The sequence below is a fragment of the Pantherophis guttatus genome, chromosome 1, assembly GCF_059756535.1.
Source record: "Pantherophis guttatus breed Tessera chromosome 1, ASM5975653v1, whole genome shotgun sequence".
Lineage (NCBI taxonomy): Eukaryota > Metazoa > Chordata > Lepidosauria > Squamata > Colubridae > Pantherophis > Pantherophis guttatus.
This window is the reverse complement of record NC_142063.1, coordinates 88055110-88068418: the sequence shown is the minus strand read 5'-3', so window position 1 is coordinate 88068418 and position 13309 is coordinate 88055110. Positions and strand designations below refer to the sequence as shown.

At 36.9% G+C, this 13309-nt stretch overlaps 1 protein-coding gene across 2 annotated transcripts in view; it reads right to left on the bottom strand.

Annotated features, from left to right (window-relative positions):
- NELL1 (neural EGFL like 1) overlaps positions 1 to 13309 on the bottom strand; it is a 564211-nt gene that overhangs the window by 537608 nt on the left and 13294 nt on the right. The window lies entirely within an intron of this gene.

Below are 13309 nucleotides of genomic sequence, written 5' to 3'. Positions count from 1 at the left end.
TAGTTAATCCAGTTCTGTATCAAGGCTTGTAAAGTAATTGCTTAACAGGTCTGTTTGAATTATTCACAAGAAGAAACCAAACTGGTGACTTCAAGCAACATACAGGTGAAACTTGAAAAATTAGAATAGAATACCATGCAAAAGTTCATTTATTTCAGTAATGCAACTTAAAAGGTGAAACTAATATATGAGATAGACTCATTACATGCAAAGCGAGATAGTTCAAGCCTTGATTTGTCATACTTTTGATGATTATGGCTTACCGCTCATGAAAACCCCAAATTCACAATCTCAGAAAATTAGAATATTGTGAAAAGGTTCAATATTCTAGGCTCAAAGTCTCCCACTCTAATCAGCTAAATAAGCCATAACACCTGCAAAGGGTTCCTGAGCCTTTAAATGGTCTCTCAGTCTGGTTCAGTAGGAATCACAATCATGGGAAAGACTGCTGACCTGACAGTTGTGCAGAAAACCATCATTGACACCCTCCATAAGGAGAGAAAGCCTCAAAAGGTAATTGCAAAAGAAGTTGGATGTTCCCAAAGTGCTGTATCAAAGCACATTAATAGAAAGTTATGTGGAAGGGAAAAGTGTGGAAGAAAAAGGTGCACAAGCAGCAGGGATGACCACAGCCTGGAGAGGATTGTCAGGAAAAGGCCATTCAAAAGTGTTGGGGACTTTCACAAGGAGTGGACAGAGACTGGAGTCGGTGCATCAAGAGCGATTACACACAGACGGATCCTGGACATGGGCTTCAAATATCATATTCTTCGTGAAGCCGCTCCTGAACAACAAACAACGTCAGAAGTGTCTTACCTGGGCTAAAGAAAAAAAGAACTGGTCTGTTGTTCAATGGTCCAAAGTCCTCTTTTCTGAAGAGAGCAACTTTTGCATCTCATTTGGAAACCAAGGACCCAGAGTCTAGAAGAAGAATGGAGAGGCACACACTGCAAGAAGCTTGAAGTCCAGTGTGAAGTTTCCACAGTCTGTATTGATTTGGGGAGCCTTGTCATCTGCTGGTGTTGGTCCACTGTGCTTCATTAAGTCCAGGGTCAACACAGCCGTCTACCAGGAGATTTTGGAGCACTTCATGCTTCCTTCCACAGACGAGCTTTATGGGGATGCTGACTTCATTGTCCAGCAGGACTTGGCACCTGCCCACACTGCCAAAAGTATCAAAACCTGGTTCAATGACCATGGGATTACTGTGTTTGATTGGCCAGCAAACTCTCCTGACCTGAACCCCATAGAGAATCTATGGGGCATTGCCAAGAGAAAGATGAGAGACATGAGACCGAACAAAGTAGAAGAGCTGAAGGCCGCTATTGAAGCATCCTGGTCTTCCATAACACCTCAGCAGTGCCACAGGCTGATAGCATCCATGCCATGCCGCATTGAGGCAGTAATTGATGCAAAAGGGGCCCAAATCAAGTACTGAGTACATATGCATGCTTATACTTTTCAGAGGTCCGATATTGTTCTATGTACAATCCTTGTTTTATTGATTTCATGTAATATTCTAATTTTCTGAGATTGTGAATTTGGGGTTTTCATGAGCTGTAAGCCATAATCATCAAAATTATGACAAATCAAGGCTTGAACTATCTCGCTTTGCATGTAATGAGTCTATCTCATATATTAGTTTCACCTGTTAAGTTGCATTACTGAAATAAATGAACTTTTGCACGATATTCTAATTTTTCGAGTTTCACCTGTATACTTACCATTTAAGCTAGTTCTATCTATTCTATTCCAGCTCTATAAATCAACTTAAAAAAATATTCAGACAGATATTCATTCAGTTTGCAAGATATTCGGTTTCGACAGCAGGCAACCACATCCCCCATTGGACAATTCCTTCTTATTTACCCTCTTATCCTTATCCTTCAGGAAAGCAATTACCAATTACTTTCTTTTCTGTGGGTGGATCTTCCTGTACATATATATACAGTATGTTTATATATAAACATTTGAGTACATATGTGGACACACACTTCTAAACAAGATATCAACTTTACAGGAAGGCTAAAACTGCTTACTTGCCATATTATTAATTAATTATGGCTATTAAAACAGAATCTTGCAAATCTAATGTCGATTAAATTTATACAAGGATAAGTGCACCTACTTGCGGGCAACAACAGCATTTTAAAAACCAAAATCCTTTGTTTCTGTTATCTACTATACTTTTCGTTATCAGTTCTGCTGAAATAGCACAACAGCTAATATATTTGATTAGCATACTGAAGGTTGCTTGAAAGAAAGGACATTTTGGGGGTAAAAGGAGGTATACAAATAATATGTAAAGACAAAGGAAGATGAACTTGACAGAAATAGGCTAAATTCCTTACCAAAGCAAGAAAGCGAAAAACATGGCTTAAGTCCAAAACAGGTAGATGTTATGTGAAAGCAACACACTTCCATAATTGACATGAGAATAAAAGAATATTTTAAGAAGTAGCTTCCAATCTTCATCACTACAAAATTTGTCACCTCTATAATGTTACATGCAATTATCCATTCTTCCCATAACTCATTTTTCATCCGTATGCAAATCCATAAATTATTATCAGATCTAATTCAGCAAAAAGTCTGTAATGGAATTCCATGTTTATTAAAATGTGCTTTATTTTAACCTTGATCAAACAAACCAACTTTGTGCTTTGTGCTTAATATTTCATTTATTCAGATGCTGCAGCAGGATTTAATTTCTCCTAAGTGGAAATGCAACAGACAAGCCAAGACATTGACCTGAATAAAGACTTTTCGTTGGACTTGCAAAAAAAGTTGGTTAAACTCAAAGAAATAATCAAGATGAAAAAAAAATGCAAAAATGGAACAGACTTAATCAGAGGGTTGAAAAATCTATCTTGTTAGAGCAAGGTAAAAAAAAATATTAGTCCTGTGCAAAGAAACCAATGAAGACAGTTTTTGTAACTAGGTCAAAGACTATGACCGATAAAAACAAGAGGAGGATGAGAATTTTATTCTGCTCATTAATAAAATACACAAATGTATTCATAAATGATACAGAAAGAATTTAAGCTTTAAAAAATGAATATGGACAAAAGCTGAACTGACATCTTCACCAATCCTTAATTTAAACAGAAGTTTAATAAGGGCATGTGATCTGGGTACTGGAATTCTTTGAAGTTAGAAGGGGGGCTATTGTTTTCCATTTTTCCAGCTATATATAAAAATGCTAAAAAAACAAACAAAACCAACTTCTTAACAGAGAGCTCGAATCTGTTTCTGTTACTATAAGTATTATCCTTTCCCTTTTTCTATTATGGTAGCTAAGAAAAAGATCTGACTTTTTTACAGAATTTTCTATAAGCTGATCCCATTTGCTGTCCAGAGAACCCTGTCAAATAGAGTTTTCGGTTGAAATCCTGTCTACATACAAACCCATTAACACAGATCAGCCTACATTCCCTGCATGAGTTGGCAGCTGGTTGAAAGCCACTGGCCTGGCGTGTCCTAGCATGAAGCAGAGCCTTCCTGTAATATATTTTATCAAAGGTTACTCAAAGAACAAACTTGTGATGCTCCTTAGATGAAGTTTCTATTAAATGAAATTTGCCTTAATTGTAAAAATAGAAGTTGCCTTTTCTTGTGTGGGCAGGAATAACACAATGAGATGTACTAAAGATGGTACTAAAATGGTTGCTCGGATTGTTTATGTCTAGTTTAATGACAAGAAGTACTAGGGGGTGACATGATAGCAATGTTCCAATATCTAAGGGGTTGCGACAAAGGGAGTCAATTTATTCTCCAAAGCACCTGAAGGCAGGACAAGAAGCAATGGGTGGAAACTAATCAAGGAGAGAAGCAACCTAATCAAGGAGAGAAGCAACCTAGAACTAAGAAGAAATTTCCTGACAGTTAGAACAATTAATCCGTAGAACAACTTGCCTCCAGAAGTTGTGAATGCTCTAACACTGGAAGTTTTTAAGAAGAGATAGGACAACCATTTGTCTGAAATGGTATAAGGTTTCCTGCCTAATCAGGGGGTTGGACTAGAAGACCTCCAAAGTCCCTTCCAACTCTGTTATTCTGTTAGTTCAAACTCGGGACACCTTGCAGCTTCATATTGTTGAACTACATATTATTGAATTTCCTTGAGCATCCATCACATTAAAAATATGCAGTTTAAATTTACATAGGCACAGAAATAGTAGGAGGAAACACAAGAAACTACTGCTGTACTAAATTGGGGCTGTCTATTGAGAGATGGTAGCTGAGCTGTTAAGTGAGAACATTCCTGATTTATCCAACTTCATTCAAGAACCAGTGGCTACCTAAACATCATCAAGAAAGAAAGAAAGGATATAGATACGATTAATCTGCATGTGCTAATGTATACGCATAAATTACTACTAATAAAAGTACAGTAGTTATAATTTTAAGTCACTATGCAATACATCCTGATATAGTAGGGGAACACTATGGCTGAGACGTTTGAAGGAAAGTATAGTATAATAGGTTATATGGTAGCATGTATGGTAGCATGTATGATCACATTCAAGCTGGCTTTAACCATCTACAGCTTTTTAACCTTCTATCTAGGAAGATAAGACTTGACAATCATATACCTTAGCCACAAATGCTCCGAAGAAGTACATGAAGTACATATCCGATACGAAGTAGTATATGCAGGCATGGTGAATGACTTGGACTGAGACACAACTTGGAAGCAAGCTCTAAAATAGCAAGTTGCTTTTTCTTCTGATTAGAAAAACAGAAGAACTGATAGTAGACAGGAAAGGCAGGGAAATAAGAGCCTCTGAACAGAACTTGTTAATTAAGTCTATCAAAAAAAAAAAATCCTGGGTAGCTGTTGTTTTCAGCCCATTTCCCTTTCATATTCTCCCATAGGACTGACTTAGCTTTGATTAATTTCTTTTTACTGGCAATTCTATTCAAGCTCCAGGTTTCCACTAGAGAAAAGACTAGGAAGTGCTGCCCCCTCCTGTTATACATAAGGCAATAGAAAATTTATATAGTATTAGACTAGACTAGACTAGAATTCTTTATTGGCCAAGTGTGATTGGACACACAAAGAATTTTCTTGGTGCATACACTCTCAGTGTACATAAAAGAAAAGATACGTTCATAAAAATCATAAGGTACAACTCTTAATGATAGTCATAGGGAACAAATAAGAAATCAAATCTTATTAGGAAACAGTAAATATAAATCATAAGGATACCAGCAACAAGGTTACAGTCATACAGTCATAAGTGGGAGGAGATGGATGATATTACAGTTAAGACTTGAACTCAGCCCCCGCTTCATGGGGAATTCCTACTTTGGTAACTGTATTTATGGGGGGGAAATCTTGAAATAGTAGTTGAATGCAAACTTTTAGCAATTTTTATTTTTTAAATGAACAAAACTTGGCATTTTTCCTCTGTTAAATTCTGTATTATAATTTTAGTCCATTTTACTTATTTAACCTGATGGCTTTGAATTTTTTATTTCTGTCTTGTAGAATACTAATTATCCCATTCAATTCTGTATCCTCTATGACTCTGATAAAACATTCTCTCCATTTCTTCATTCAAGTCATGAATAAAAATATTAAAGAATAGAGGATTCATGGCTTTCCTTGAGCCAGCCTACTCAATATTATCTTCAATTTCATGAGAATCCTATAATGAGCATTCAACGAGTATAATTTTTGAACCAGCTATTTATCCATTTCACCAGACTTCCTAATCTATCCTTCATTTACTTTTAACAAGCTTGTGCTCTGAACTTTGCCAAATGCTTTGTAAGTGAAGACCAAGTTATGGATAGATCGTCATGGAGAAAATCTGTCTTCTGTCTGTGGTCCTCAGGAATCAAAAATTATTTCAACATTATAACATTGCAATCAATGTTATACTATACCTATAGCAATTCCACAATCTATTAAGGAAATCAGCAGATAAAAATGACAGAAAGTTAATAATATGTCAAGCTTTACCCTTGGCAAGTAATTCTGACTTCCACCCAGGAAATTTTCAGGAACAAGATTCTCAGTGTTGGCCTTCTTTCTGTGAGATAGCCATTCCTTCTATATAATGTCTATACAATGACTAACCATTCCCTGTTAAGTTTTTGACAAGGGCAGTAGAAGAAACAGAAAGCTGAACTCTCTCTCTGCTTTATTGGAAACAGCACAGCATATTGTGGATATTTGCTGTTCCTTCATCAAAAAGGCACAACAAAGAATGTTCTTTCTGCGCCAACTCAGAAAGGTCAAACTGCCCAAGGAGCTTCTGATCCACTTCTACAGAGGAATTATTGAGTCTGTCATCTGCACCTCTATAACTGTCTGGTTTGGTTCTGCAACCCAACAAGACAGACACAGACTTCAGAGGATAATTAGAACTGCAGAAAAAACAATTACTACCAACCTGCCTTCCATTGAGGACCTGTATACTGCATGAGTCAAAAAGAGGGCTGTGAAAATATTTACAGGCCCCCTCGCATCCTGTTTCAACTCCTACCCTCAAAACGATGCTATAGAGCACTGCACACCAGAACAACTAGACACAAGAACAGTTTTTTCCCGAACGCCATCACTCTGCTAAACAAATAATTCCCTCAACACTGTCAAATGAATTACTAAGTCTACATTTCTATTAAATTTCTCATCGTTCCTATCACCCATCTCCTCCCACTTATGACTGTATGACTATAACCTTGTTGCTGGTATCCTTACGATTTATGTTGACTGTTTCCTAATATGATTTAATTGCTTATTTGTTCCCCATGACTATCATTAAGTGTTGTACCTTATGATTCTTGACCAAAGTATCTTTTCTTTTATGTACTCTGAGAGCATATGCACCAAGACAAATTCCTTGTGTGTCCAATCACACTTGGCCAATAAAGAATTCTATTCTATTCTATTCTATTCTATTCTATTCTATTCTATTCTATTCTATTCTATTCTATTCTATTCTATTCTATTCTATTCCTTACAGTTTGCATGACTATAACTTTATTGCTGAAAGCCAACTATGAGATTGATTGACTGATTGATTGACCTAGTGATTGATTGATTTGTATCCTGCCTTTATTATTTTTACAACTAACTCAGCAGTGAAAATATCCAGCACACCTTCCTCCTATATTTCCCATAGCAACCATGTGAGGTGAGTTGGGCTGAGAAAGAGTGGTGCAAGGTCACACAGCAGATAATTCTAACTGGAATGGTACAGAAGATTGAATAAGTAAATAAAAAAAAATAATGTGTTGTTATCATTCACGTATTATAATGTTGCTTCAAATTTATTTATGGTCTTCTTCTTCAGATTTTTTCCCAGCCATCTCAAAACAGAGCACCTCAAAAACAAGACTGCACAATCCTAATGAGACATTATTAATAACTTTATTGGTGGCTGTTTTTATCTGGTGGTGCCAGCTGTATTGGTTTCTTTGCGCATACTATCAGAAACAAATTAAATGGAATTGGTAAACTGGAACTTCCACAATATCATCTAGTTTATGATGGCAGCCTCTCAAACTTCAAGAGAAGCTCATGCTCCAAAGCTTTGCCATTCTCACTCTAGTGCCTACAAAATTGTTGTGTCTCAACTATCCTATGCCTACTCCAAAGAGGAAGGATGTAGCAAAGCTGAGGTCACTGAAAGCTACTCACAAGTATAAAGCCCAGATTTTTGTCAGGTAGGGAACTGTTTAAACTTCCTCCTTCAAAAATGATATTGATAACATCACAAAGAAAGCCTTTGATCAAGGTCATGTCTTCTTTATACCATCTAACTTTCTAAATAAAAGTCAAGGAGTGAAAATAATCTGAAAATTGGATTCAGTTCTATATTTTTATTTATTTATTTGTCAAGCATATATAAGAACAGATAAAAGTATAAACATAATTTGAATACATGAAAAGAGTAAGAGTAAATATAAGAATAAGTAAGTAAGTAAGAGTAAGAGTAAATAATATTCCTAATAAGGAATATTAGGACAGGACGGTAGGCACGTTGGTGCAGTTATGCACGCCCCTTACAGACCACGTGGAATGGGGTGAGGTCAACAGTAGACAGTTTAAGGTTAAAGTTTGGGGGTTTGGGGAAGAAACCACAGAGTCAGGTAGTGCATTCCAGGCATTGACCACGCTGTTACTGAAGTCATATTTTCTGCAATCGAGTTTGGAGCAGTTTACCTTGAGTTTGTATCTATTATTTGCTCATGTATTGTTGTGGTTGAAGCTGAAGTAGTCATTGACAGGTAGGACATTGTGGCAGATAATTTTATGTACTACACTTAGGTCAGACTGAAGTTGGAGTAGTTCTAAGTTATCTAAGCCCAAAATTTGAAGTCTGGTGGCATAAGGTATTTTATTGCGGGTAGAGGAATGGAGGACTCTTCTCGTAAAATATCTCTGGACTCTCTCAATTGTATTTATGTCTGATATGCAGTGCAGGTTCCAGACAGATGAGCTGTATTTGAGAATTGGTCTAGCAAATGTTTTGTATGCTCTAGTTAGTAGTACAATATTACCAGGGAAGAAGCTACGCAAGATTAGGTTAACAACTCTTAATGCCTTTTTGGCAATGTTGTTACAGTGGGCTTTGGCACTTAGATCTTTAGAAATGAGTACTCCAAGGTCCTTGACAGAGTGAGGGTCATCTACAAGGTCATGTCCATCTAATTTGTATTTTATGTTTTGATTTTTTTCTCTGATCTGTCAGGGCCTTCCAGAAATTTGTAAAAACTTGACTCTCTTCTAGAAAGGTTTTGAAGATTAATCAGAGCTGAGCCACCAGCAGGATAGTCTTATAACTATTCATTTGCATGCATTTCTAATATAACATACAGTATCTTATATATTGATACCTTTCTCACTTTTTTTTCCCTTTCCTACAGTTTTATCACAAGTGCAAAGTCTGCTTGTTTTCAGATCGACCAAATGTTGATCCATTGGTTGTTACAGGAATTGACCAATCGGCTTGTCACCCAAGCCTGGGCTGAGGAAGAGTGATTGGCACAAAGTCACCAGCAGGTTTTCATGCCTCAGGTGGGCTATAATTCCTGGTTTCTAGTCTCATCTCTTAACCACTACACCAAATTGGCTCTCAGATAAATTGATATAATGCTTTATTAATTTTCAATATTATGCATTGCCAAGAGCCCTTCCCCGTGAGAGAATTAAATAAATTCCTTTAATAAATCAACTCTATAATTTGGTTGCAGTCTTTGTCAACCCTTATTCTCACAAAGCTTTTGTGTTGGTTCTGGAACTAGCAAGAATGGTAACCATGAAAACCTGACACAGGCCACACTTTCCCATCAATTCAGGAATCTGAAAGCCTCTTCAGAGATCTCTCTCTCTGCCTTTTCTACTCCCCTGTGAAAATTCAGCTTTTGATTTGATCATCTATAATAATAACCGTAATAAAAGTAAATGTGCACAACTTTCTCAATTGCTGTTTTCCCTTAATAACCCTTTGTTAGAATTTCACTTTCCCTAAACTTCCCATTTCCCTAGTACTTCAATTTGAGTAAAATTAACCTCCTTATCAACTTTTGCTTAAACTGATTATGCTTCCTGTCGGGTTTATATAACCACTCAACCCCCAATGTGCCGTACTCGGCCTCATGCTTAGCTCTCAATTGCCCTCTCTGATTTATCTTGTTCTGTGCTTTTGATTTCCATGTTAAGCTTTGTCCTACATGAGCAAACTGACTTTATATGAAAATATGCTAATTTCTCTATTTCAGTGTGTTCTTCTATGTGTCATGTTGATGCATTGTTTATTTGTTTCTGCAGAATTCCTATGTGTCGTTATTGATGGAATTCACCGAGACATATCTTAATAAGCTTGCATCATGACATTTAGCCAGATATGATAATAAATGGCTATGGGTAGGGGAGTTTTTCATTTAAATAGCATTTTAGGTTAACTCGTTGTTTTCAGGTCTATACAGGGGTGAAATCCAGCAGCTTCTGACAGGTTCTGGAGAACTGGTAGAGGAAATTTTGAGCAGTTCAGAGAACTGGTAGCAGAAATTTTGAGTAGTTCGGAGAACCGGCAAATATCACCTCTGGCTGGCCCAAGAGTGCGGTGGGAATGGATATTTTGCAATATCCTTCCCCCAAGAGTGGGGAGGGAAGGGGGATTTTGCAGTATCCTTTCTCCGCCATGCCCAACAAGCCACGCCCACCAAGCCATGCTCACAGAACCGGTAGTAAACAAATTTGGATTTCACCACTGGGTCTACAGTATATCTATATTTTTTGTAAGGTTTAAACAGTGTTTAATAATAAAGGCCTATATTACAGGGTACAATAAATGTCATAAAAATGTATGAGAAATATGTTGTATGTTTAGGTGGCACCATGCAAATAGTCAATATTTTTATTCCACACATACTTTTTCTCATCCAAACAACAACAGTAGCTGTCTGTGACTCTTATTCTCCAACCCACATATTATTTTGAAAGCAGAAACACTGTATCAGTCAACTTTCCTTACCTTTTTGCAGTGTACTATATTTGTGTTAAACTGCAGGTTAAGATTACTCATTGATTTATATTTTACTTGTACACCCACAGAAACTATGTAAACCAAGACATTTGTGTATCTATACTTTCCAAAGCAAATGGAGCCATTTTAGATAGAACAATATTAATATTTTTATACAACGTGGCCCCCTTTAAGGTAAAAATGGAATCCCTGACCTAATGCTGATACCAAAAGGCACATTTGTTATCATTCATAAACAAGTAAGTGACTATCTAGATCAGGGGTCTCCAACCTTGGCAACTTTAAGACTTGTGGACTTCAACTCCCAGAGCTTCGCTGGCTGAGGAATTCTGGGAGTTGAAGTCCACACATCTTAAAGTTGCCAAGGTTGGAGACCCCTGATCTAGATCATTCACTCATTTTTTTAACTTCCAAACACAGACCTCCATATTGTCCTCTATAACACTTGCTGATTTTAAAAAATCCTATTTTTAATACATTAATTATGATGATTCTGATTAAAAAGAGGAAATAGCTAAGAGCCACCAAATGCACAATACAAGACTATTTCTAATTGTCACAGGAGTCTGCAGAAAATCAGGCTGTCAAATATGTCATCTATTCCTGTAAAGCTTTATTTACAAAAAAAATTGTCAGTTGAGCAATATACTAAAAAGAAATCCTGGATCTTAATGCAAATTTAATCTCATGCTTGAATGTCTGCAACGAAGTTAGTTTGTGCAGCAAAATATGCTCTCATTTCCTGTAACACCGTCCAGGGAATATAGTGGAGTCAAAGAACTCATGCCATAAAAACAAAAGGCCTTTTTAATTTCTTTTTTCTTTAAACAATGTCTTATTGGGTATATATTTCCAACAGGGACCTTTGTTAACAAATAGACTAAAATAATACAGTATCACAGTAATGCTATAATAATACTGTATTATAATAATATAGTAATATTACTGAATTGGATACATTTTAATTAATTAAGACATTTTTATCAGATCTGATCTGAGTAGACTTTTTCTGCTGGCTGATCCCAGCAGCCCCGTGGTTCTCTCAAGAACCTTAAGAAATAAAGCACATTAAGAGATGCCTAGGTGATACAGCCATCAAAGAGTAAGTAAAGAAGATGAAACACAGATACAAGTTCATATTCAAGCCTACTGTGTGGTAATCAGGGTGGCAAGGCATAGCTATTTGTCCATTCTTATTGCCTCTATGGACTGCAGTTGCATTATTGAGTGTGTTCTAGATCCTGCTAGGGAAGAACGGGTGGGGAAAAAACAATGTATACTGGAATTATTTGATTGAGAATTTTGTGTTCAAAGTTGATCATCATTCACTTTGATTTGGAATCCAGATAGATGGAATCTATTGAAATGACTGGAATGATCTTGCTGTTCTCTATAATTTTAGTTTCACCGTTTGTAACTAGATTCCTGCATTACCTAGCTGATTAAAGCAGTCAGGGAGCAAACTGGGAGTTGGATATAGGCAATAATCACTATTTCTTTGAAGGAAGAAGTTCCAAACCTTCTCATTCAAGAAGAAGCTCAACCTGAAGCTCAACTACCATCCAATCTCCAACCCTTCCCTTTGACGGGGAGGGGGAGATTGTTGAGGAAAGTGATAGGGTTCCAGTTACATATGCTATAGGTTATCATCCAGATAGTTTGGTTTCAGGCCCATATATGGGGTGGAAACCACATATATGCCTTGTGGCAAGACTTGGATGGAGGACTTTGACTTTGACCAACCTGTCTTCTTATTTCAATCGCCCTCAATACTCACAATTTCAGAATCTTTCTGGATTATTTACAAGGACTAGGAACTGGTAGCAATGATTTACAGCAGTTTTTCTCCTATCTAAAAAGGCCAACCCAACCAGGGTACAGAAAAGATCAAGCATATAGATTCTATTGATTTTTTTTTCTTCTACCTACATAACATCTGCATACGAATCATTACGAGATGTTATCCATCAGTTCTGAATGAGGTATCATCAATAGCATGATGATAATTACTTGTACATCTCTATTCTGAACCCAATGGGAGTTATGATAGAAAGACTGACTTGTTGCCTAAAGGCTGTCCCAGTCTAGATGGAAAAAAGGGTTAAACACAACTCAAACAAGATAGAATGACTATTAATTCAGAAGCCTATTGATTCCAAGATAATACCAAATTGAAATAGCAGGTTCATAATTGGGGAGGGGAAGACTCCTAGACTCATGGCTTGAAAAAGATATAAAATTATGGTCAGGAGGGCCTTTTACCAACTTTAGCTAGTGCGTTTATTGTAGTCTTAAGTAGAACAGGACAAACGGTCACTTATCATCTCTTGGGTAAATTAATGCAATTGGCTTTAACAAGATTTCTACCATTGAGGACTATTCAGAAACCTTATCTAGTCCACAATACAATGACCTGCAAATTTATTGATCCATCATGGTACTGCCACAATACACACTGCTGTTGATTCTGCACTGGTTATTGGTAAATTTACAAGTATAGGTTAAGATGTTGGTTGTTACCTTTAAGCCCTAAATAGCTCAGGACCTGGGTATTTCAGATATCACATTTTTTATATGGTTTCTGTCTGTCCACTCCTATAGGCAGGGAGGACTTGCTAAAGCTCCCAGTTAGGGTGGAAATCATATTATGGGGTGGGGATGTAGGCGATAGCAGATAGTCTCTGTTGTATGTCTCTCCTATGGAACAGTCCTCCCACACCACCATCATTCCTCTAACAAATATGGCCTCTTCTCTTTTGACATCCCAGAAGCTGGTAAAAACCTAATTCTGAGAAAATACTTAT